At 41.8% G+C, this 21,153-nt stretch overlaps 1 protein-coding gene across 5 annotated transcripts in view; it reads right to left on the reverse strand.

The window, feature by feature from the left end:
• camkk1a (calcium/calmodulin-dependent protein kinase kinase 1, alpha a) overlaps positions 1 to 14,348 on the reverse strand; it is a 62,126-nt gene extending 47,778 nt beyond the window's left edge. The window contains exon 1 of one of the 5 annotated variants that reach the window (XM_025910777.1): positions 14,214 to 14,348. The gene's annotated coding sequence lies outside the window, so the exon portion shown is untranslated. Of the gene's footprint in view, positions 1 to 1,422; positions 1,754 to 11,975; positions 12,698 to 14,213 lie in introns of those variants that run through there. The other 4 variants (XM_005462984.4, XM_003458041.5, XM_025910776.1 and 1 more) reach the window with 4 other exon arrangements.
• Positions 14,349 to 21,153: the final 6,805 nt, after the last annotated feature.

Here is a 21,153-nt window from a genome sequence, read left to right on the forward strand (position 1 = left end):
TGAGAAGCCATCCATCCTTCCCATTGAGAGTAATACACTAAATCCCCCAAAGAGCCACAATTTCCCAGTGATCTCTATCCATTCTCATTGCTGCTGGAACCCTGTGGTCAGGTGGAAGGGATGCTGCTGTATCAGCTCTGATGCACAGTGGCTGGTGAGGCTGCAGTTTACCGTCATCTCTAACAATAATGCATACCACATGAGCAAGACATAACCTAAATTCATAAGTGTATATTGCCACCTCTGCCTGATATGCTTTTACTCCTTCACCTGCTGCTAAAACAGCTTCAGACCATTCAAGTCATGGACTGCTACAGCTTGGGAGGCACCTATCCCAAATCCCCAGTGCCAGGACTGCTATCACAGGACTTCCCTTCCTACAAATACTGACAGCAGGTCGGCTGTTACAGGAATGGCAGTGATCATCTGATCTGTATCACTATGAGATAATGCCTCAACAGTTACAATATACGGCAACGTTATTCACTTACTTTTATCAACATCAGTTTATGCACTCTGTAATATAATGTTAGACAGCATTAGCAATGTCCAGCGATACTAGCAGCAGCATGTCTGAAAGTAAAAAAGGTTTCTGTTCACATGTTTATTTTGTTTTCCCAAAAAAATTCAGGAAGCTTGTAAATGTATTATGCAACGTGTAAATACGCGTATTAGGTGGATACAAACTGCACTCAAAGAATCCTGGTTTCTGGGTTATAAAGCTGTTTGTCAGTTTTTGACAAATAAATCATTGAGTTAACCTTGGAGACCAAATTTGAATGGATTGTTAACATGAGCCCACTCTGCACCTCTGCAACGCTTTAACAGAAATCATTCAACATTTTTAAGCTATCGAGTTTGCAGAGAGAATGACACACACACACACACACACACACACACACGTGCGGGTTTGCTATCCTCGTGGGGACATCCCATTGACATAATGCTTTCCCTAGCCGCTTACCCTAAACCTAACCATAACCTAATTGTAACCCTGACACTAAAACCACATTTTGAGTGTGAAAATTGCTTTCAACCCCGTGGGGGTCCCCACGGGGTTGAAAGTCCCCACCAGTATAGTAAATGTCAGGTTGTGGTCCCCACCAGGATAGTAGAAACCCGTACACACACACACACACACACACACACGCACGCGCGCGCGCACACACACACACACACACGTCACCTAACTGGCGAAGAGAAAAGGAAACTTTTAGTCCACATCTTTAACCAAAGTCAGGGAATTTCAGGGCATCACCAGTTTTAGATTTCCTCCTAAGAATTGATTGTAAATGTAGGGACACTCGCATGCACCGTCACACGCAACTGATTGGACAGGCTACGAAAACACAACACAAAAGCTCAAACTACAAACACAATAAACACACACAAAAAAAAGACTTGATTCTCAGCTAAACGCACCTCTTCGCTGTATGTTTTCGTAGACTTACATGATGTTGGCCCGGCCGTGTCTGGGCACGCTGCTAGCAAGGCCAAAAATGTGCATTAAAATGATGACAGTAATCTGATTCATCCACAACTACAGGCTCCTGTTCCCTTAGAGCAAAGCATACATGTAGACGCTGACATTCCCGTTTGGCAGAAAGCTTATCGTGCTTGTGCTGTGAATGGTTGTCAGGTGTGTAAATTTCATATGCGGCAGCCTGTCAGAGGTGTTGTGCAGGCTTGATGTTCTGAGATGAGACGGTGGCGCATTAAGTGAAGACAGGTGTTCTCCTTACACGGCACACGGTTGCACCGATACGGTTTCACGTGCACGTGTGTCTTTACGGTCTAATGAGCATGACAGTGTGAGCGGGTGAGATTACAGGAGTCTCAATGACAACATGACTTAACGTTCATGGCCTCCAACTATGGATAATGATCTAATAAATGCAATTAGCTGCACATTACACTTGACATGTAACGGAGAGTAACGGTCGTTCCATCCTGTGAGCAGGTTTGGCTTTCTCTGCCAATAAGCTCCTTTGTGAAATGCATTTCAGAGAATTATCACTGGGGGAAAAAATACATTTTTCCAAGGTTATATGGCCTTCACAGGATTATAAACATCATAACAAAGGCAATTGTTAAGCTGTTATCTCTTTGGAACAGATTTCTTAATGTGGATTTGATGTGTGAAGAAAAAAAAGAAGACCCCAGCTGGCCTGAAAATCCTTACAGAAACAAGTGGTTATGTTCTTTGTGTGGGGAAAGGTCACAGACAGAGGCCTGCCAAGGCATCGCCACGAGCAAGCTGCTGATATCAGACAGGAAGCAAATGTTTAGCCCATTAGCCCCTCGATGACTTAATCATGGCACGCCCAAAGAGGTTCTTTACAGCTTTACAACATTTTTCAGGCTTTGTGGAACACTGGCAGACAACACAAACTATTTAAAAAGACAAAAAAAGACAAATTAAAGTCAAACGTCACCAAAGAGACACTTGTATGGTATGAACTCTAAACCTAGAAGAATCATCTGCAACAATGAATGCTTTAAGTGGTAGTTTTGGACAAACATACCTAAAGTGTTTCAGCTTCATATCTTTATAAACTGAATCTGTCAGCAGGTTACAGCTGCCACTGAAACACACAGAGCCACTATAATGAGGAAACCTCACAGTGGGAAAAAAGGAACTTGCAATATACATAAAAACAACATTTTACAAGACTTTTTCTTATTTACATTTGCCGATGGCAATCAGTGATGATTCCATCGTGCCAGCCACATCCTTCATCCCACTGATATCGGAGCCAGTTTATTCTCGAGAAATGTGAGAAACCCTATGGGCTGTAAGCCTTTCTCTTCCTTTGTAAGTAACGTTAGCAGCAGCATTGAAGAGTCTCCTATTCTCCACCCTTATGCCAGCCACAAAGAGAAATTTTGATGCAGAAGCCTGGAAAGAGGAGCTGAGGTTGGTCAATTCTCTGCAACTCTCACAAAAATAGGCTTCCCTCTCCAAAAAAAAAAAAAAAAAAAAAAAAAAAGAGCGGCGGTGTCAGCTGGCCCAGGGTTACATGCTGCTCCTCCTCCAGGTTTTCATCAAAAGACTACCAGCTCTTTCATGCAGTTCCATCATTCATGCAGAATTATATTTATACAGCAGTACAGCAAAAACACCAGGGCAGAAAAAGTAGAGAGCATCATATAGAGAAGTTGAAGAGCAGCATACTGTCAGAGGAGATCTTAAGCTGCCTTTTGTTAGAACTCGGCTGAAATCTCAACTGTGATGGCCACGGGAATCGATTCCTCCCCCTGCAATGCCCCCACCTCCACTGCTGTCTGCACAGATAATTTACAGAAGCAGGGAAGCTATATAGTAAGTAAGTAAGTAAGTAAAATTTATTTATATAGCACTTTTTAAGACAAACGCTGTTACAAAGTGCTTCACATGGGAATGAAGGCATGTCAAACAGACAAACAATATAGCAATATAAAGGAAGTATAAAAGCATATCAAACAAAGCAATAGTACAGTATAAATATAGAATAAAACAACATATTACACACTAACATTACCCAAATGCCTGTCTAAACAGATGTGTTTTAAGCTGTTTTTTAAAAGAAGCCACAGTGTCGATGGTGCGTAGTGGGGAGGGTAAACCGTTCCACAGTATTGGAGCCAGGGTTTGAAAAGCGTGATCCCCCTTTGTTTTCAAAGTAATGTAATGTGTTAATTTGTGATTTTGATGTTGTCATGCTGTGGGATACATTACCGTATTTTTCGGACTATAAGGCGCACTTAAAATCCTTTAATTTTCTCAAAAATCGACAGTGCGCCTTATGTATGAATTACGGCTGCCGTAGTCAGGAGCCTCGCGGAGTAATCTGGGTCCTAAACTCAGTCAGCTTCAGGTCCCAAAGTCAAACGAACACTGCGGCATCACTGAGAGTTAAAAACTGTCTAAATTCTTTCATCTTTAATAAAATGATCAGCGTTGCTGCTTTACCAAGTGTAACAATTAAGTTTAACATCCAGGCATCCATGAAAACAGGATTTATTACATTTAACAGAGTTAGCAGTTAGCAGGAAGTTAGCTCGCTAGTTTCCACCTAAACATGATATAGCATGTTCTGACTGAGAGATTTCTGAAACATTCAAACGTACAGCTCTGCTATCACTTCCAACATAAATGAAGACAGAAAACTAAACAGCAGTGACGTTTGTAGGGTTACTGAAGTTGGGCTAGCTGCTATATAATGATGTGCTACGTGATCGCTAGCGACACAGCTATGTTAGCATAGCATAAACACAGTGAAGCTGGAGGATGAACGCTAACTTTTTTCCACTCGATAAAAGTTAACGTGAAGGTTCCCGATGGTTAGGGACAAATGCGATCGCATGGCAGGATGCTGTAAACGGACCAAACTTCAGTCAGGAGAACAACTGAGATAATCCATCCACAATACCAGGTTAGTCATTAATATACTGCAACAACATGGGAATAGAGCAGCTGCCAGAGAATTCAGCATTAATGAATCAATGGTACAGAAGTGGAGGAAGCAAGAAGAATGAGTAAAGTTTGACTTATCTGAGTGTTTTGTTTCGCTTAATGCGCCTTATAATCCGAAAAATACGGTAACTGTAAACCAAGTACTGCATCTTGGTGGAAGGGGGAATTACAGTATACAATTTATCTCACGGTGGATATGAATGTCTGAACCAAATTTCAGTGCAACAGTTGATTAGCAATCCCTCAAATTCTTAGCAAGGCAGGAATAATTAAAGGAATGAATACAGCCCAGTCTTCACCGGTGTGGTGGACGGACTGACTGACATTGCTATCCCACGAGCCACAGTGATAGCATGACCAGGAGCATGTGCAAATTACACTATTACTTAATTTGAAAGATTGAAAATCAGATTACAGTTACTACACATTAGGACCTGCATCTTAACGTACTGTGCTATCGCTAATGATCAGGGACTGCAAAGCAGGCACTTCCATCTATATCGACATGGAACCAATCCATTTATTTAGGAGCTGAAGCATGCCAAACACCCCCTGTTTAGTGCAAAACATACCTGGTCCCAAGTCCACCCATGTATCACTTGAAAGTTGATGTAAACAAAGACAACACCATCTGTTTAAGCCTGTCTCATTACTACTACATGTTTCACATAGCTGCCACATGTAGGTTGGGTGACAGAACCTTCTGCCAGTGTGTGGGCATTCACTTGAAATAACTCGAGATATGCATTAACTATTTTTATCTTTGTACCATTTCACTTTAAACGAGTATCTCCCTGTGCACTGTCAGGCCCTCTTTAAGGAAATGAAGTGAGCTAAAAATATGGAACAGGTGGCAAGCGCTCAGAGCAGGTAGGGCTAAACCCAAAGGTGTTCGCTGTGACAAGTGCTGCAGAGGGAAAGCCGATGTCGGGGTTTGCAGGGGAGTTTTCAGCATAGATCAACCTCTCCAGAGGACAGGCACACACTCAACCACACATTTATTTCAGTTAGCTCCCCGGCCCTGGGACCGTGTGAGAGAACGACATCTGAAGTTAGCAGGACATGAATACAGACACAATTTACAGGGATTTAAGAGCTACTTGTGTTATTTTTCTAGGAAACAAATTTATTGCATTGCTGTCTTACTGTCAGTCTGACGACCGCGTGTCTTTCTAAGAGTACTACTATATCGAACCGTATGGATTTCGTTGAAATCATAATGTGGTAACCAAGACAAAGCTTCAGGAAAGCCACAGAAACATACTAATCAATACTTAAATTTTGCCCTTCTTAAGACGTGCCGGTATCTCTCATACACAGACTAATGAGAATGAGCGAGAGGTGCAAGTGGGGTGGAGTGCAGGCTAGCACTTGGATGAGGTTAACTGAGAGATCTGAGGACCCCCAGAGTCCTCACTGGTCGTGCTTTGAATGATAAAGGCCAATATGCAGATATAGCTGCGTGCCAGGCGCAGAATGAACTAATGAGGATTCACTTTCTACACCTCTCGCCTCTAAAAAGTAAAATAAACAACTTGTTACTGGCACCTAAATTTTCACAATTATCTTTCTGTTAGGTTGGCTGACATTTAAAATGTCATTTGGAGGATAAAGCAAAGGTTCAAAGGTGAAAGGTCAACTTCAATGTTATGGTAGCAATGGAAAGGTGGTGGCCACTGACACAGCTGTTTAAGTGAACGTCTTCGCTGACGGGTTTAATCAACATCTGCATTCACCTGCCAGCACTAGCATTTCTTGAGTCATACATCTACATCAGGGGTCCCCAATCCCAGTCCACGAGGGCCGGTGTCCCTGCAGGTTTTAGATCTCACCCTGGCTCAACACCCCTGAATCACATGATTAGTTCGTTACCAGGCCTCTGGAGAACTTCAACAAATGTTGAGAAGGTAATTTATCCATTTAAATCAGCTGTGATGGATCAAGGACACATCTAAAACCTGCAGGGACACCGGCCCTCGTGGACTGGGATTGGGGACCCCTGATCTACATCATTTCAGGATACACACTCGTGCTGTTGCCTCACCATAAACGGCAGATAAGTGGTGCTGCAGGTGATCAGATAGGCAGTAACTTGGCTGGCATTGCATCAGGTGCATAATTCAGCTTGTTTCTGCTTGTCTGAACATACAAGCGTCCTCTAACACAGCCAGAAAGTGTCAAATATAATGTAAAGACACTGAGTGGCTAAAGTCCTTCTGACCACCAACCTATCCACTGGCTTTGTGCGCAAACTGTGGCTATGAGACAAAGTAAAATGTGTGGACAAACACCTCTGCCAGTACTATATACTAGCTCCTGACTCTGTGCCCTGGCTGCTCATTTTCCCAAGAGTATTCAAGGAACCACGATCATCGTGATCCCATTAAAGAAGAGTGGGAAGGGTTACTTTCTCTGCTGAGTTAGTAGTAGTTGCTAACTAAAGGGCTGGTTCAAGGTTAAAAAAACTCTTATGATCATATAAGATCGACACAGCCACTGTGACATTATCCACTGAATTCTCAGCAGTTCCACATCTGTGATTTATCACCAACCCTTTTATTCAGTGTTAGCTGTGTGTTTGGTTCTCTGACTGACTCTGTGCAGACCATCAGGATTTGAGCAACCCAACTTGAAGAATGTACCTTAGGCTGCCTGAAAGTTTGTACTTGATGTCATCATTCATCGATTTTGAGCACTTTTCCTAAATATGGAGATTCCTCATTTTTTATTTCAGGACAACAACATCTAATTAGATTGTGTGACAAACTACAAACCCAGCAACTACCAAGCAGTGGGCTAGAATTACTCTTTCTTTTCAGCATATAAAGATGCATATGTAAAGATTTGTTTTTCAATATGATTGAATATTTCAATTTGACCAATCCAAACAATACTGTAGCATGCACTAGTTAGTAAAAGTAAAGATGTTTTTCATTGCTAGTTTAGCCTAAACATGGAGTCTGAGGGTATTGACTTACTTTTTGTGGAGGAACTGCAGTTATTAGTGCTTCCATGTTGGCTTCATTGTTCAGACTTGTAAGTTGAATCTTCAATATATGAATCAGACAGGATACAAACCACGCCCTCCTTTGTACCGCGCTGATAAGTGACCAATATCCAGAAAGCGCCATCAACAGGAACAGGAAACAATACATAAAACAGAGCGGGACACAGAGTCCTCTTAACCTGCTTTAACTCTGTCATCTCAGCCATGTTGGCGAGCTCACCTGTTACAATTACTTCATGCATCTATTCATCCTACACCGCTAGAGTCATTCTGACAGAGTGAAACTCTGCAACAATACACCGAGAGCTTCTACAAAGGAGGCAGAATCACTACAGCGAGTACAGCTGCTGCTCTTTTCTCACAGCTGTAACATGAAAGCCTGCGAGACATCAAATAAAGCGCTCTTTGGCGCGGATACAAATAGGCCTGAGCGTCACTCTCCAGACTGGAAAACACACTTGAGATGCACGTAATGAGTTGTCTTATATCTCTGGTGAGGAAGACTACTGTCACTATCTGTGACAGTATTTATACAGCTAAATCTCCTGCAAAATGACTCATTATGGCTGATGTCTCTTAAAAAAACCAACAACCCGAGAACAAAGGCTGTGTGTAACTGAACTTCTTCATGTATTAAATACAGGCTTTGTTTGAATATCAAAGCATCAAATCCCAAGAATAATGTCTCACCAGTCTAGGTCAAAGGTCAGGCACAGATTTCCATTTGGATCCAAATCTGTGAATCTTCATGGCTGACACACACAAACATGTAGAGGTGTAGCTCATCTCCACCTGATGATGATCACTGGACTCTCTTACAGTGAGCAGTGGACACACCACCATGCAAACAAACAGAAGGGCCTTGATTTGATCAAACGATGGTACTTGAAGCTCTACAGACACTTAATGACCACAAATGATCGAAAATACAAAATGACAAGCTGCAGGGTCAAGTGGTTGTCATCTCCAACCAGCTACGAGCAGTCGCAGGGCTGCTCACTGTCACAGTCTCAGAGCGATGCAGAACGATGTTCAGGCCTTCATGTAAATCTCTTTAAGATTTATTTAAAACACTAATGGTAACACACACACACACACACACACACACACACACACACACACACAAAATACATATTTCTTTCTCCTCCCAGCCTCATGCAAGTAATTTCCCAGAGGGGCTGAAGGAGCTGGGAGCTGTTGACATGTCCTCCTTTTTAGTCACTGAGCTGTGTCTCTACTATGGTTCCACAGCCCGTGTAAGAAAGGAGTTTAAGCCATCGGCGCCTTCAGTTCCTTCAGTGGGGAAAAAAGAAGTCTGCAAGGAAAACAGAAGCAATCCATGCAAAAGCAAATAATGAAATAAAATCTTGTTTTAATCCAAGTATATCTGCAATATGCTTGTAAACAAACAACTCTTGGCAATGCATGGTTAATTTTTGGGCACATCACTTGACAAACACCAAAATGCAGCCATCACCTGTGCACATGTTTTGTTCAAACTGGAGAACCATTTAAAAAGCCCATCATGCTGTTTCCAACTTCCATTCCTGGAATTCAGTGCTGATACGGCTGCATAGAAAAACAAACACTAAATAAGCCCAAAAGAGGGAAGCTGAGCTGCTCGGGAACCATACTCGCAATACATCAGCACTGCTGCAACAGAGCCTCCGGCCAATTCAGCTGAAGTCACTTTAGTTACTATCCCTGCGGGGATTCAAGTCATCATACTGTCGACCAAGCCAAACAGAAACTGGTTTTCTCTGTGCTGAGTAAACACCATGCCTCACCGGACTAATTGTTTAGGCTCGGGTTAAGAAGGAAGTCAGAGACGACTCTGCAACTATTTGTGTGTTATTCAGGCGCTCGCTGATTGTTTTTCCAAGGTGAGCTACCGAATGAGTCTGTTCATTCGTTCTTGAAGCTATCCTTCAAGCGACTTCAAAAATTCAGGCGCGTGTCTCATAAAGCGTGAGAGCAAACAGTCCTTCTCCAGGCAAGCCGAGTGGCTCCCTGCTGTTGGAGATAAGATCTCAAAATAAGCCTTATGAGCTGGTACTACAGTCACACCGAGTGCAGGCAGGTCAAAATGACACCCTAAATATGTCTAGAAAGCTCAGTCTACATTTAAATTAAAGCTGTTAGCTACAAAGTCCATTGCTGTGTAGCTCAAAGTTTCTCAGCTCTGGTTGAGTAGATAGATTTCCCACCTCATAATTTGTCAATGCAAAGTGTTCTGCACTCCAGTTGGACGCTACTTCAATCACACTCGACAAAACTGGGAGAAGTTTAACTCTGAACTACAAGTGGCCTAATTTCATCCACTTCTGTGGTCTCTTTACCTTTACCCCCCCCCAAAAAAGGAAGATGATAATGTGCCTATCGATATTTATATTAAGTGTAAATAGCTGAAATCTTTTAATGATCTTAAAATGAGATATTTTGCTCATCGAGCACAGAGAAAGAACAGACAGTGGGGTCCTGTCTCATCAACGCTGTGCAGGCAAACGTGCCCTGCTGAGCACCGTTTGTTGCAACTATATAATTAACCGCAGGACAAAGTTCATATTTAGTCAGCTTATCCTTTCAATGACATTTTCTTAAGCAAATTGAATTAGTGCTGGGCGATACGACGATATATATCGTGTGGACGATAGAAAAGTGTCTATTGTGCCATTTGTCTTCTATCGTTTCTAACCCTAATTTTATAAATTATTACATAAAATATATCATTAACCCTTTACAACCGGTCAGAGCGGGCACGCTCCGTTTTGCGTTACTATTTTTAAATCCCTGTAGAACTGGAACCACGTAAGGTAGCAATCATTTTTTTTGCATATGAAACCAGAGGAGTTGTACTTGCATCTTATTCCATCAGCTTGTCCTAAGTCACAGTTTCCTTCCACATATAGCTTTGCAAAAATTGCATAAAAAGCACTTCCAGCAACAAAAACATAATATTCCAGAAACAGGCTTTGCCGATCCGATCAGCTGTTCATAACACTTCCTACTGGAATATAAGTCAGCGCGAACTATCGCATGTCCGCCATTACCTGTCCGAAACAGGAAGTGACGTCATTTTCACGCAAAATGTAGTTTTTTACCTTCAAAGCCTATGTTGGTGTTTTTAAAAGTCATGTTTGACTTTATGCTTTTCTGTGTCGTTTCTGGGAGGCTTAGAAGTCAAATTACACTGTTGGAAATAGTTTATTTTGATGCACATGCTGGTTTTTTGCAAATTTGCATTATAATATTTATTTTCATTTTTCCTGTAGTATATAAAAATTAGTGTATCTCAAAAATAAAACTATGAAGACACTCAAAATAAATTTCTCGTGGTTGGAAACTACTTTGTGCAACTTTTTTGTATTTACAGTTTTGAGGGATAAGCCTCTTAAAATTCTCTAACTAAAAATATATGTAAACAAAACCAATAACGATTTTCAATTTTTTTGTAGTTTATTGCACTTTTTTTGCAATTTATGTAGTTACTATGGACTTAATGCATACATATTATTAAAATTTGGGCTATAACGGTTGTATTGATGTATAGCAACTTGAAATGCTCCCACAAATGGCTCCACAGCATGTAAAATGTAAAGATAAGCTCTGGCTCTATTTTCTCTTGCATAAAGTTAAAAGTATAAAAAAAAATGATATTTTTCGCAAAGAAACTCCATCTTGTGGTTTTGCCACACGGTGCTGCTTTAGTGCACCCGGATTTGCAACATGCTTTACGGTAACTCAAAACAAAGACTGCACCCTCTCCACTCGCTGTTTACAGACTGCATACTTTCCAGATGACCACAGGTCAGGTGGTATATCGTGATATATATCGTTATCTGTTATAAAATAATTCATATCGTGATAAATATTTTTTCCATATCGCCCAGCACTAAATTGAATTATAACATTTGATTCTCATATTTGAGAGGCTACAAACAGTGAAATTTAGTCCTTAAATTCCACAAATGATGACTTTAAACTCACACGTGTTCATTTTGAGGATTCATCTTCTGCTGGCTATCTAATCAATAAATAATTACAGCTTGTGGCTCACAGAGGGATACCTGTGATCACATGAGACATGCCAGTGTGGAACTGGGCTAAAACTGGGCCCTCCACAGTGACCCTGGAAGAGGTGCTCTAATTTTCTGGTTTGCACAGTTAAATTCTTGACAAATGTCTTGTGTGGTATAAGGCCACATCATGTTCTGCCAGGTGCATGACACAAATAAGCGGCACATCACGCAACGTTGCGTTTCGGTGCAGCTCCCAGCTCCAGGGTGCAAAAAATTCAGTGCAACAAACTGCAGAGTGACCCAGCCTCCTTATGCGAGCGATCCACTGAACATCAATAAAACACGGTCAGAAAGCACGTGCGGGCAGCTCCATCTGCATTGCACAACAACACCAGCGTACTTCCCCCTGTGTTACAGTACGGCGACTGCCCCGAGACCAGACGGGAACACACCGGGAATGCGAGGATTTAGAAAAAAAAAAAGTTTGTCTTACCCACAAAAAAGAAAAAGAGCGCTGGTGCGTGCTCGAGCCCCGGATCCAGAGGGTTGTCCCGCTCGGACGCGCGGTGCCTGCTTGAGTCACTCTCTTCGCTGCCTTTTGTTCACAGACGGGCACCTCATCGGGCTTCTGCGCTAGGTGTGAGGCTGGATCGGCTGCTGACCCGAGGTGTGTCCCGTGTTTTGCACCATCGTTTCCGGAAAGCACGGGCGGACCAGCCTACACTAGCCTCTTTTTGTTTACAATGCAGCCACAGAGTAGTGAAGACACCCAGCGGCAGATCGCACACACACACACAGCCACACACACAGCCCTGCAGCTGACTGCTGCTGCACCACTGCAATGGGAGCACAGCGGCAGCAGCAGCAGCAAAGGGGGCTGACCACAAACACTTTGACACACTCTGACTGCTGTGTAGCACGTCGACAGCACGCCGAGCACCCCCCTAACTTTTTGTTATTCGACGAGGAATGAAAGCACGGGTCCTAAGACCCGCCCTGTTCCCGCAGCATGGCCAGTCGGTGCCGACGGCCGTGGAAAACTCCGATACTGGCGCTACTGGTCACTGCAGGTCGCAGTGTGTCTGCGACCTGCAGCTTCACATAAAGCAGCACAACTCCTGGTGTGCGTTATAGAATAAAGCGTCGTGTGTGTCCCGGATTAGATTACCGGGTTTATAACCACAGATGTGGATCTGCCATAATCATCCATCCATTTAATACTGGACGGTGTCTACAGTAGTGTAATTAGCGCCTCTGCTGGCCATCCTGCTTCGTTTCCCCAGAAATAAAATTCCAGGGAAGGTCTGACTAATTAGTGGAGATAAGAGAAACACTCGGTGAAACAGTCTAATTGCTGATCCCCACTTTGTTACCAGCATCCGGTCGCCAAAACACTCAAGTTCTTCTCATTTCTTTGGCTGAATCTATGAAATAAATGCCACCCTACCACTGAGACCACTTCAGTGAACAGCAGGTGATCAGCTGGAGGACTAGATGCATCTTTCAGGCTCTGTGTCGGGGTTTTTAACGGATGTTTTTCCCATTTCGCAAGGACGTGGCTTGCAGACACTGTTCATCTGTTATAGAGGGTTTTTAAGGCTTGCCACTTCTCCTTTTTTTCCTCTACTTGTCCAGTTTCCTCTTTTTTTTAAAAAAAAAAGACGCACTGTACACAATGGTGAACTATGTCAAGTTTTCAGTTAATAGCTGTTAGAAATTATCTTGTTTATGCAAACATACTATTCGTGCCTGTTAACTGTGATCGTTGGCATTTTCACTGGTTCATCCATTGAGTCTTATGCCTTTTGTACAATTCTGAAGTCAGTGTTAAGTGGATTAACAAACAACAGTAACAACAACTGAAGAACTACAGCTCAAGACAGCATTAAAGAAGTTACAAGTCTGGCTCCTTGGAAGCAAAATATTAAAAAATGAGTTGGCTCAGGACTTTTGAACAATACTGTACCGCAATAGCATCTAATGGTCTCAAGGAGGTCAGGTGGCCAGTGGAGGAAGAGAGAGATGGTGTGTGATGTAGTACAATGCAGCTACCAATAGGGAAAATATTAAAAAGAAATAGTAAAATGTATGAGTGCTTATGCCATATGTGCATTTTATGTCCTATAAGATACTCCATATAATTGTTATGTAATGTCAAAAATAGTAGGAGTGAAGTATTAGTGCAGTAATAAAATCATTCCTAATATTTTGGTAAAAATGATATGAAGCATCTTATGAGGCATAAAATGTGCATATGGCATAAGCACTCAGAGCCCGTCTGACCTTCCCGTTCAGACCCAAGGTGTTTAGAAAGCTTAGCATCACTGTGTAATACAGACTTTGAAAAGGTTTATTAAATAAAACACTTTGCAGTTGCTTCCTATGTGCACCCAGTGATCCCCCTAGTCACACATAACGCCATAATCAATATATCTAATTATGTGCACTGCTGACAGGGCAAAGTGGAGCCTTCCATCTAATTGCTATCAGGCCTTTTGCTGCAGTGGATCCATCATGTCCTCTAAGACACATTTAAGCTGACGTAAGTCTTCATTTAATAGCAATACTGGTAGGGAAATGCACAAGGGGGTTCAGCTCAGCAGAAAGCACTGGGTTTGTGTTTGCCATTTTGCTCGTGTTTGTCTTTTTGTCGTTATACTTCCAAAGGAAACACTAACAGGCAGCCTTTTTTAGAGCATTTACAAACCAGCCCCACTAAAACACAACATACCTTTTTTTGGTCAGGTTTGTGAAAGTGTGTGGACCCAACTGCAGACAAATTAAGTCATTTATTAAAGCTAACTGACTTTTAAGAGAAACAAATAACTAAACAAGTTACAAGGACTACAGGAACAAGCAGGAAACAAATGAACAGATTAGATAGTACAATATGACAAAGAACAGAAGCCGACAAGGAAAGCGGAAACAGGTGTGGAACTAAACACAGCTGAAACTAATCAAGGAGAGCAAGAAAAGGGGAAGTAAAACAAGGAACAAGACACAGGCGACGACTGCTAACAAAATAAAACAGGAAGTAACACAACAAAAGAAAACTAACATAGAGACAGGGACTTAACAAGAAGATACACAGGGAAGCAGGACAAAGTGAAACTCAAGGAGTTAAAACAAAAACAGAAACTAGACTGTAATAAGTAGCAAAACTACTCTGACAAACTAATCATAAAGAAACCAGTCAAGAAATCGCTGCTACACGAAGAGAATACACTTGAAACCCTTGAAACACTTACACAAATGCAAAACTCAAGCAAAAACCCAGATCCATGACACAGACCGGGGAAAACACAATTAAAAAATACATCACGTTAACAATTCTAAATAATCTTTCTTTCTTTGTAGTAGTGATGCAGACTGTGCATGTGGCTACAGTGCTTGGTGAACTTTAACCAGGAGGACTTCATCGTAAACCTGACACACATTTGCTGTTGGTAATATCAAACGCTCCACAGCAAAGAGGAACATTTTTGGATGGCTTATGAATTAAACTTGCATATGTAATATTTTTAAGTCTAATGCCAAATACTGTACATACTGTATGCCGTATGCATGCTGTACACCCTATATTACACAGTCAAAGAGTCTGAATGTAAGAACATCTGTTTTTGAAGAACCATACCTTCGTTTACATTATCATAAAAGAGCTGTGGTGAGTCTCACAGTGCCTGAGCTCACTGAGCTGGTTTGGACACAGTTCCATATGAGAGCATGAAATAAACAACATTTACACCTTTCTCCTTCTTAAAAAGCCCAGAATGATGACACACGTATTTAAAAGAGAAAGTGAAACTTTTGCACATCCGTCATTCAAGCGAGACATCAAAGTGGTGTAACACAAAGTCAAACACACGTTTGAGTAGGACTTTAAATATTTATTATCTCAGTCGAGACACCTCGCTCAGTCTGAAACGTGTCAGTCTGATGAATGGATGTTTAGTTTACTGCAGTCTGCAGTAGGAATCTGTGTGACGTAGTTTGGCATCAGGAGGTGCGATTTCAAACAAGTGCCGGCGCCAACTTCACACTTTCATTTCATTATCATCAATAAAATTCTTCATGAAGACACTCCATCAGGCATAGCTCCATGGTGGGTCGAATAAAGTCAGCTATTTCTGCTAATTACCTACTAATAAATGAACACACAGTACAAACATCACCTCTGTGTTTGTCTTCACACGTCACCGGATGTGTCCGAGTTGTGTGACAGCAGCGATGGATCACCGAGAAGAGAAGCACGATTAATGATTGTGATTTAAACATCTGCAGCAAGCATGAAGATGGATTAGAGTAGATTAACAACATGCAGGCCCGGGTGGATGTGAGTCATTCCTTGGGAATACTGTCCTCATGATGGACTTTCTGGGTGTATCCCCATCTCTCACCAGTGTCAGTGTCAATATTCCCAGGGTTAACTGAGCTCACATGTAGAAGAGTCACATGTCCTGAATTTGCAAAATCTGTATTTGCAGTCGGCACATACATTTGACCAGGCTCTTAGTTTTGATAAAGATATTTTAATAGCCTGTTTTTTGTTCATTTAGGAAATATTACCTGGATCAGTCGAATGTCGGCCTTGTTTCCACACAGTCAGACTACTGGAAGTCACTGTAAGGCGTTTGTGGTCCAAATTACAGCTGTGGAGCTACTTACTGAGTGTTCTCATCTGACACCTTTTTTGTCCTCTTTGCACATCCGTTCCCATGAAGTTCAGACTTCAGTTTAACATCTTGGTGATCACTTTCAGGGCTCTGATTGGTCAAACACCTGCTTACACTATAGCAAACTCTTAGACCCACATCTAACATGCAGGTCATTGAAGTCTTCTGACCGAACCAGCTGTTGTTCTCTGTTCACTGGCTGAAAACTAAAGGAGAAAGTGTGTGATGATGGTGTCGCACTATGTTTGAGACCTGTGAGCAGCTCAAGCTTTATTCGCACAGGCTCACTTTCGACTAGCGGATACTGTTTCCTTTTAATATTTGTGTTTTTATTGGTCGATTGTGGTTGTGAAGCACTTTGTGATCTTCATCTAGAAAAGTGCTATAAAAATAAATGTTACTTACATGTAAAAAATAGTAAGTGCTAAATCTAAATAAAATTCACACTATAAATATGAAAATCCCACTTCAATACATAAGCTTAAGGTGTAGTTAATCATTCATTTTTGTATGATGAGAATAAATCAAAACTTTTAGCTATTTTATACATGAATTGGTTAGTTCAGTGATTGATGGGAGGGATTTACTGCAGGTAATATGAATGCATGGAGTCAGACAGTGTTAGAGGTGTTCATCATCATCATCATCATCATCATCATCTTTATTTATAAAGCACTTTAAAAACAACCACAGCTGACACAAAGTGCTGTACATTAGAACTAAATAATACTATCACATAAGATATAAATAAAAGCCAAATACAAATAAGATTATAATTATTAATTCGTTAGTTAATAAATGATTAAATTAAATTATTATTATTATTATTTTAAAATAGTTTCAATTAAAAGCCACAAATTGTTACACCTGAGAAGCTGGAACTATTAAAAATAAACAGATATTAATTGTCAGTTCATTTGATTTTCCAATCTCTTGTTACGTTGATCAACTTTATGTTTTCAATGCAGAATCTTAAATGATCTTTAAACTACAGCCGGCTGTATCGTACAGCACATTGGAGCACTTCTGAGTTATAAAGCTGCAGTAAGTGGTGAACATGTGCCACAGCCTCTGAGAGCTTTTCACTTCTCTGTCACAGCCATGGTGGAAGTTCATAGCAAGTTAATTTGGTTTCTTGGCAACAGCTTCAGCCTCGCAGCACAACACAGGCTGACACCATGGGATAAGGGGCAGAATGTCCTCCCTCGCAGCGCAATCGCTCCTCAAATTTCAAGTCTTTCCCAGCCATTTCTGTCTCGAGGTGTTTTTTTGGAGCCTGCTGGACTGTGAGCAGCATCTGCTTGTTTTCAAATGAGTCATGGTGCAAATCGGCCGCAGCACGGCCTTGTATGTGCATAACAGGACTGACCGTATGAAACGAGTTCAAAGAAGGCATGCGGCATGACCAGATCATTATCAAAGGTCAGGGATCCCTGCTTGAGTCGGAGCTTGTTTAGCCGTAGCGATGTTATATATTTATGTTTTTCTTGTCTTGCACGGTAGTTTTAGCATTTTAACAAATATGGTCTTTTTCACAAAGACATAATCGGTAGAAACAGCTTTACACAAAAAAGAAAAAAAAAGTGTGTGAGTCAGTCATTGAACATTAAGAAAAGCAAAATCCCAGTAGAATAATATTTAATTTCAGCCTTCTTTCTGCTGATGCTTTGCAGGTTAGCCCCAGGGGTGCTGTTATTTCACCTGCACAAAGCCCGGGCTTTTTCTTTCATAGACATTCATTTTATTCAGTTTTCATGCTGACATGTAGAATGAAACCAGAGGCGTGTTTTCAGAGTAATAGCGCTGTGGTCTCGCTTCAATCACAGGACATCTTAAACCCCGGCAATTCAGACATTCTCTTCCTGCTGATATGAAATCAACAGGATCCTGGCACGCAGGATTCACTTTCAGCAAAAGCAGCAATTCTCCTCAAACACCTTTTGCTATCAGCTCTTTCCATTAGTTTTCCCAACTCCTATCTTTGGCCTGTGTGTTTACTTGCCTCGCTGGGACAGTGTCTCTGCTGAATTCCCTGTCTTGCATCTGTCCTGCTGGAAAAAACAACCTAATACTAATGAGATCCTCCTCTGCGGCCCTTGGGATTCCTCCTTCGCTGCAGGAACTTCCCCCTCTGGAGAGGATGTGCATGCATGTGTGCCATTCTCACATGGGAGGTCTGAGAAAGCATATCTGGCATGTGTGTGCAGGTGTATGTGCATGTGATTAGGTTTCCTGGAGAAGTGGATAGTGCAAAAACAACATGGCCTTCTAAGTCCTGCTGGCTGGAGTGTGATGGAGAAACTTAATTTCCTCCTGTTGGGTCTTTTTCTCTCTTGGTGTTATAGGACACAATCAGTCCAGCTGCTGCAGAATAAAAGCTACATAAAGCATTTTGACAGGCCCACTTAGGAAACAGCACAGATGCACCAGGAATGCGATGCAACATCTCCCCCTGCTGGTCTCATAGCTGTCATTCAGTTTAATTCCACTGATTTAAATTCAACAATAATAAAATCAGTGGATTTGACTGCATTTGAAATCATGGCCGCTACATCTGTATCTTTGCAGAGTTGAATTGAACAAGAGCTTTCTGTTCACAGCAAAGAGAAAGCCGTTCCTGCTGGCAGAGCTCATTCAGTGTGAAGCATGTAAAGGGCACACACTGTTTTATCGGAGCAGGTCATCTGACAGCGTCTGTGTTTTCAGTGTCATTGAAACAGCATTCTGTTATTGTCCTTATGTTCCTAGATTATGATAAGAAATGACCTCATACAAATAAATTCCAGTTCCCCTTCCTTTTTGTTTCCTTTTGAAATTTCCCTTTCTTTTAATTTTGCGACACCTTTAATTCTAGTTAAGTAAACTGTAATAAATCACGTTGGGACTCTTGCAAAGAGTTGCTTGTAAACTCAGAGGACTTGACCGTACAGATACAATCCAGGTCATGGTGCTCTTGAAGTTCTTGGAATGAAGGCAACTGGATTTGTTTTAGGTTTGTGAGGACATTTCTCCCCTCGTCCAAGATCTTCGTTTCTGAAAACTGGCAGAGTCCCAAGTATTTAAACTCTAGTGGGATTATCCCCTTTGGAGGTGGTCCTGGGAGTTGTTGACCCACCCTGTTATAATGTGGGTGATTAAGGATTCTTCAGTCTGCATTTAATCATTAGTTGTTATTAATCTCTTTCACAGTGTGTCTTTTGTCCCCTCTCCCTCAGCCAATGGCCCCGCCCCTCCCTGATCCTGGTTCTGCTGCAGGTTTCTTCCTGTCAAAAGAGAGTTTTCCCCTCCCACAGTCACCAAGTGCTTGCTGATAGGGGGTCGTCTCGTGGTTGGGATATTCTCCGCACGCCGGAGTGGTTAATTTGTCTGAAATGCACCTGTTGGCATCAAACTATGTTGTCTTTACTATTTTGAAAATAAACATAGGCTGTGTCTCAATTCAGAGGCCGCATTTGAAGGCTGATTACGTGACAGCGATGCGACGAAGGCTGTCCCAATTTGAAGACTGCTCCAAATGCGTCCTCCTTTTCCCCAGATTTGAAGGATGGGTCGGGTGTATCCTTCGTGGCCCAACATATCCCAGAATTCATAGCGCCGCCCAGCCAATTCGTTTCCAACAATGGTGGCAGCACTTAGTTGTAATATTACTCTTTTCAATACTTTAGTAATTAAATTATTATTCATAATATTTTTATAATAATATAAAAATACTTTTCAAACGCGGCAATGGCTGAGGAGCGTGGCTAAAAAGTTTGAAATATTACTCTCTCTGGGTCACAAAATAAACTTTTAACATATTTTCAGGCGAGAAAGTAGCTGTGAAAACTTCAAATATCTGCTCGGTTTATCAAGACTTCACATATTTGTAAAAGTGCTCCGACGTTTTCGGAGACGTCTGTTACCCACCAGCTTGATAGCTGACCGGGAGGTCGAGGGTCACTAGAGCCGCCGAGAAGGGCAAACTCACGGCACATTGTTTTCAACCCCCCGCGGTCTTTGGTTACTCAGGTTAAACATGATATATAAGTCACTTAGATAACTTAAAAATGTTCTTGTTTGGCTTTTTTCAGTGTTTTATTTGTTCCTGAGTAAATCGGTTTGGCTGAGATTAAAGTTATTAGATTAGATTAGATAAAATAAATCTTTATTAATCCCCTGAGTGGGTTCCTCCTTGGTTTTCACACAGCTGAATAAACGTCAAACAGAAGTGTGAGATGGTCGAGAGTTTACTCCAGTGTCCTGTTATATTTTAGATAGAAAGGAGCAGACGGCCGAGTTTATTAAACTCCACCGAGACAGCGGTGACGCAAATCTGAAGGTTAGACCGTCCCATTTCACAGCCTCGCACTTCCGGCCTTCACGGTCTACGTGGGCCGGGCCCACCGAAGGATGCAGCCCCTGAAGTGAGACACAGCTATAGTATTCCAATCATCTGCTCATTATTGCCTTGTGCTTTTATTTACATTTCGAAGAGTGTCCCAAGTGTTTGCAGTTTCCAGGAAAGGTTTATGTGGGGGGGGGGCTCGCACTGACAATCATCCATTTAAACAAAAAAGCCACAGCCTCTGAATAAATAACAAGATAAATAATCTTTATTTCCACGTCTTTGTCATTTATAAAATTATGTGTCCACAATTAATATTAACAAGGCAACACAGAGAATCCTTTTAATTTCTCAGAGGTGGAGGTCAGGCTCTAGAGGCGGGTTCACTAGTCAGCTGTTATCCATCTCAACCTGATCGCTCCTTCACTGTTAGTAAAGGAGGTTAGCCTTTTATAGACTGCGGAGGACTCCGAGTACCATGCTGGAAGAGCTGTGCAACGTCCCGAATGTCAGATCTGAAAGGGGTCTCTAGAGCCTGCATCACCACCAAGCCCTTCAATGTACACTCATGAAACTTCATATCCCAGGATTCATCACTGCTTATCGCTCAGTGTAAACCAGACACTGTTCGTTCACAATTTCTTGAGTATCCTCACACCAGCTAGCGATCACTG

Source organism: Oreochromis niloticus, linkage group LG10 (genome assembly GCF_001858045.2).
Source record: "Oreochromis niloticus isolate F11D_XX linkage group LG10, O_niloticus_UMD_NMBU, whole genome shotgun sequence".
In the NCBI taxonomy this organism is placed as follows: Eukaryota; Metazoa; Chordata; class Actinopteri; order Cichliformes; family Cichlidae; genus Oreochromis; species Oreochromis niloticus.